This window comes from Elaeis guineensis, chromosome 8 (assembly GCF_000442705.2).
Source record: "Elaeis guineensis isolate ETL-2024a chromosome 8, EG11, whole genome shotgun sequence".
NCBI lineage: Eukaryota > Viridiplantae > Streptophyta > Magnoliopsida > Arecales > Arecaceae > Elaeis > Elaeis guineensis.
This window is the reverse complement of record NC_026000.2, coordinates 11,737,478-11,743,477: the sequence shown is the minus strand read 5'-3', so window position 1 is coordinate 11,743,477 and position 6,000 is coordinate 11,737,478.

Genomic DNA, 6,000 nt, shown 5'->3' with positions numbered 1-6,000 from the left:
ATTAATTTTTAAAAAAAAAATATTTATAAAAATAATTTAATTTTTAATTTATTTATCATGTTGATGTAAAAAAGATAAAATATCATTTTGAATGGCATTTTATCATCGCCACATCACCCATCTTTTTCTCCCATTTTTCACATAGACGATGCGAAAACAAAAATTAAAATCATCAAATCAAATGGTATTTTTTAAAACGCCATTCCAAATGGTATTTTTAAAAATACCATATTATTTGACGATTTCAATTTTTTTCCTAAAAAAATGATAAAAAATAAAAAAAAATAAAAATTATACCAGTGCGTCCCATCAATGCTAGTTACAGGACGGCAGTGCGTCAAATCCTGGATAGATGGTTTGAAAGTCTAAAAAATATAATTTAAAACTCGGACATTGGAATTCACAGTTTAAAAAAAATTCCATGAAACAATTGTATCAGGATTTGCATGTTGAAGTACAGCCATATAATAGGGTAATTTAGCATAAGACGGCTCCCATTCTCCATAAATATCAATTAATACCTTCTGCTTTTCACACCATGCTTTCCTGTATGACACTGTATATTGAAATTGATCATTAATGGTTGTCACAATAGCTTCAACTTTAACATCGAGATCTTTCTCAACAATATGTCAGACTAGTGTGCCAATCATCCTTCCACTGATATATTTGTGGTCTCGACTCAATCCCGTAAATAAACAAGTATGAGAACCCTCATATTTTATGATTTGAAAATATCCATATTTTTTCAACAATGCAGCACGAAGCCTCCATTTACAATTTTGAACATTATCTGATGATGCGCATCGTACGGACCATAATTTTGAATGCGACTGAACTACATTATATGTCCGATGCTTCATAATGTGATAAAGATCAACAGCTCTCCTTATATAATCTTTACTCTCAAACATTAGACCTTTAGAAAATTCAGTCATCGAGGAGTCCCAAAACTGATAGTCAGAGTTCAATCTTCGACCAGCACTAACACAACCACCATCATCTAAATTTATATCATTAAAATATTATAGAGATTCGTGCAAATGAGATTGAGGTTCTCCCACATTAATATTAGCCTGAACATCTTCATCATCATTCTCATCTTCACCATCATCATCATTACTGCTACTGTCCTCATCCATCAAATAGTCTTCATCTCCGCTTTCATCTGACTCAAAGCCTAGATTATCAGAATTTATTCCACCGACTACCCAATCATCGTTTCCTATATGAGTATCGTTTCCCACACTTACCGCTACTTCTAGTAAAGGAGAAGTCACCATAGCAGAAGACACAGGAGAAATCACCATAGGACTCCGAATAATTGGACAACTAGGGCCGATAGTGGTAAAATGTTGTTCTGCAAATATGGCCTCAACACTATCGGTTTGCATCATAGGAATTACGAAAGGTCAGGAAGGCCCAACATTATTGTCCGCTTGAATTAAAAGCCGACTATAGTATCCAAAGCTCGGTACACCTTCCTTTTCAATATATAATTCTAAAAATTAATATTTTAAATATTTCAAAGAAAAGATCAGCATTTCTTCGACATCTTCATCGTCATCAATTGGAACTAAGATATAATTGCTCTGCATTAACTGTCCCGATAGATTAGAAGATTTTTATTTCAATTTTATTTTATATTTTTCTTTGTCTATAGGAATACTGCTGTATAAATGGTCCAATAATTCTTGATGTGATAATGATGAAGATACTCTAATCATCCGATTTGCAGGGTGACTGTACTACATACCAGTTTCATCATTTTGTATCATGCCATCATAATACAATAGTACACGAACTCGAGTACTTGTCATTTTCTCAGAGAAACCTATGACAAAATCAAAATCAAAATATTTAGTATTACTAATTATTTTATCGTTTCAAAAGATTTACATGATAAATACATTATATCATCAACAAATAGGTACAGATAGATCCTATCCCATTTGAAAATTGTATTAATTCTATAGGTTAATTACATTAATCAAACGATACGCAAAAGGGACCGAAAAAAATTTCGGCAGTATTTTTCCTTAGTTCTCCTCACATGACTGAAAATATGTGAGGAGAATTAAAGAAAAACAATGTCCGAAATTTTTCTCGAATCCTCCGCATATCATTCGAATAATGTAATTACCTATAGAATTAAATGTAATTCCCAAACTGTCCAAACTGGACAATCAATTGACCAATGTATATATTTTATGGTACCCGCATAAAAATATATAATCAAATATATATTTTATACGGATATCGTAAAATATCCTATATTGGTCAACTGACAGGTCTACGTTTTCATAAAATACAATATATTTTAAAATTTTTAAACTAGGATCGAATCGAAGTTTAAAATAAATCTGAATCTAATGAGACAAAAATAAAAAATAAAAAAAAATAATGAGATAAAAATAAAAAATAAAAGATCGAAATAAAAGGACACCGTAAGGCCACACGGACCCGCCATCGGAGGGCCACCGCCGGGGGCCCACCGTCGGGGGGCTGCCGTCGGGCCGCACGGGCCCGCCACCGAAGGGCCGCCGTGGGGCCGCTACCGGGGGCCCGCCGCGGCTTGGTCACCGGGACCCACCGCGGCCCGTCGTCGGGGGGCCACCATCGGGGCCCGCCACGGCCCATCACCGGGGGTCCACCGTCGGGGCTCGCTGCAGGGGGCCGCTGCCGGGCCCGCCACGGGGGGGCCGCCGTCGGGGGCCCGTCGCCGCCAGCCATCTGTCGCCGACGAGCCAAGGAAAAAGAGGGAGAGAGAGAGGAAGAGGGAGAGAAGAGGGAGAGAGAGAGAGGAAAAGAAGAGGGGCCAGCCAAGGGAAGGGGAGGGGCGGGGCGATCGCCGGCGGCCCACCGGCGGACCAACCGGGGGGGCCGCGCGGGCCCATCGCCGGCCGTCTGTCGCCGGTGGGCCAAGGAAAAAGAGGGAGAGAGAGAGGAAGAGAGAGAGGAAGAGGAAAAGGAGAGGGGGCCGGCCAAGGGAAGGGGAGGGGTGGGGCAGCCACCGGCGGACCAATCGGGGGGGACGCGCAGGCCCGCCGCCGGCCGTCTGTCGCTGGCGAGCCAAGAAAAAAGAGGGAGAGAGAGAGGAAGAGGGAGAGAGGAAGAGGAAAAGGAGAGGGGGCCGGCCAAGGGAAGGGGAGGGGTGGGGCGGCCGCCGGCGGACCAACCGAGGGGGGGCGCGGGCTCGTCGCCGGCCGTCTATCGCCGGCGAGCCAAGGAAAAAGAGGGAGAGAAAGAGAGAGAAAGAGGGGGAGAGAGAGAGGAAGAGGAAAAAGAGAGGAGGGAGCTCACCGCCGTCGAGAGCTCGTCGTCGTACCATCGAAGAGGAGAAAACGTTGGAGAAACGCTGGAGAAGAGGGAGAGAGGGGTTTTTTTTCTTTTGAATTTTATGGTTGAAAAATATAAAAAAGAATGGTATTTTCAAAAATGTCATTCTCTTTGACATTTTCTTTCAAAATTTTTTTAATGATATTTTTAAATTTTTTAGTAATTTTTATATAATTTTTTAATAAAAAATTAATTTAAAATATGGATAGTAATTTGAAATGATAATTTTTATTTGAATTAAAGTTAATTTTTTAATTTATAATTATAATTTTTATTTTTTACCATTTTTTCTCCTTTTATTCACTTCTTTTATAGCAATTTTTTATTTTTTAGAATTCAAATTAAAATTTTTATAATTTAAAATTATAATTTTTATTTTCTCCCATTTTTACCCTTTTTGGCATCTTTTTTGGTATTTTTTTTTTTTTGAAATATTTTTTAAAAAAATAAATTTAAATTAATTTAGTAATTTGAAATGATATTTTTTATTTGAATTATAATTAAAATTTTTATTTTTTATATTTAAAATTATAATTTTTATTTTTGAATTAGAATTAGAATTTCTATTTTTTTCAATTCAATTCTTTTCTCTTTTTTTTATGGTGTTTTTTATTTTTTTACACCAATTTTTTCCTTTTTTTAAATATTTTTTTATAAAAATAATTTGAAATGAGAAAAGTAATTTGAAATGATAGTTTTTATTTGAATTAAAGTTAAAATTTTTATTTTTTTATAATTTTAATTTATAATTTTTATTTTTTTCACATTTTTGCCCTTTTTTCACTTTTTTATGGTATTTTTTATTTCTTTTAATTTTTTTGAATTCAAATTAAAATTTTAATTTTTTTATAGTTTAAAATTATAATTTTATTTTTTCACATTTTTACCATTTTTTCTATTTTTATGAAATTTTTTTTAGGTTTTTTTTCATTTGTTTAGAATATTTTTTAAATAAATTAATTTTAAATGAAGAAAGTAATTTGAAATGATGTTTTTTATTTTAATTAAACTTAAAAAAGTTAATTTATTTTATATTTAAAATTATAATTTTTATTTTTTTATTTTTTTAAATTTTTGGCTTTTTTATGGCACTTTTTATTTTTTTGGATATTTTTTTTTAAATTAATTTGAAAATGGAAAAAGTAATTTAAAATGATATTTTTTATTTGAATTAAAATTAAAACTTTTATTTTTTTAAATTCAAAATAATAATTTTTATTTTTTTCTCATTTCTTTCTCATTTTTTCTTTTTTATGGTATTTTTTATTTTTTAAATTTTTAAGATTTTTTTGAAATATTTTTTAAAAAAATTAATTTTAAATAGAGAAAATAATTTAAAATTATTTTTTTATTTGAATTAAAATTAATTTTTTTAAAATTCATTTAAAGTTATAATTTTTATTTTTTTTTATTTTTTTTCTTTTATGATATTTTTTTAAAAAAATTAATTTGAAAAGAAGATTATAATTTTAAATGACGATTGTTATTTGAATTAAAATTAAAAATTTTATTTTTTTAAAATTTAGAATTATAATTTTTATTTTTTTCAATTTTTTTATGATATTTTTAACTTTTTTTATATCAATTTTTTTCAGATATTTTTTAAAAAGATAATTTGAAATGGAAATACTAATTTGAAATAATAATTTTTATTTTTATCAAAATTATAATTTTTATTTTTTATAAATTTAAAATTTTTATTTTTATTTTTTTTTATTTTTTTAGTTTTTTTTGAAAAAAATTAAAATCGTCAAAAAAATATGATATTTTTTAAAATATTATTTGGAATGGTGTTTTTGAAAATACCATTTCAAATGGTATTTAAAAAAATATTATTTGATTTGATGATTTTTTTTTCATCGTCTACGTTGAAAATGAGAAAAAAATGGGTAATGTGGCGATGATAAGACATCATTCAAAATAATAATTTATTCTATTTACATCAATCTATTAAATAAATTAAAAATAAATTATTTTTATAAATAATTTTTTAAAAAAATTAATTAGATAAAGTACTCCGCAAGATGGCGCACCGGATCAAAATCGTGCACGGTCCCCCGCCCAAAACGCGTCCCTGACCCGACGTAAAGGGCCCTGGTAGTAGAGCAACAGTAAAGCTTTTACCGGCGTCCCACGTTAATGTCAGCATTTTTTTAAAAAAAAATATATTCCCATTGTTCGAGTAGGAACGGGTCTTTTGACCTGGCGTCCGCCCAAGTAACGCTGGAAAATCATAACCCAGTAAAGGGGGAATTTTGTGCACCGCCGGCGGTATAGAAAATTCGGCATGGACTACATTTTATCTAATTAATTTATATAATTATTATTTTTAATATATATTTAATATATATAATTTTATTTTTATTTAAAAATTTAAATAATAAAAATATTTTTTTTAAATTATGACAATCTATGAGAGATTACGAAGTAGACGCACGATGTCATAATTGGTCCAAAAAATTATGATATCCTAACATATTATGACATCATAATATGCTATAAAAAATTATGATATCCTACGTCAAATTATAACTTCTTGCACGTAGAATGTTATAATATAATCCAAGATATCATTCAATAGAAAAAATATTTTTGTCCAATCATTTTCTAACATGTATTTAATATCTGCAGTTTTATTTTTTAGTTTGAAAATTTTGAATG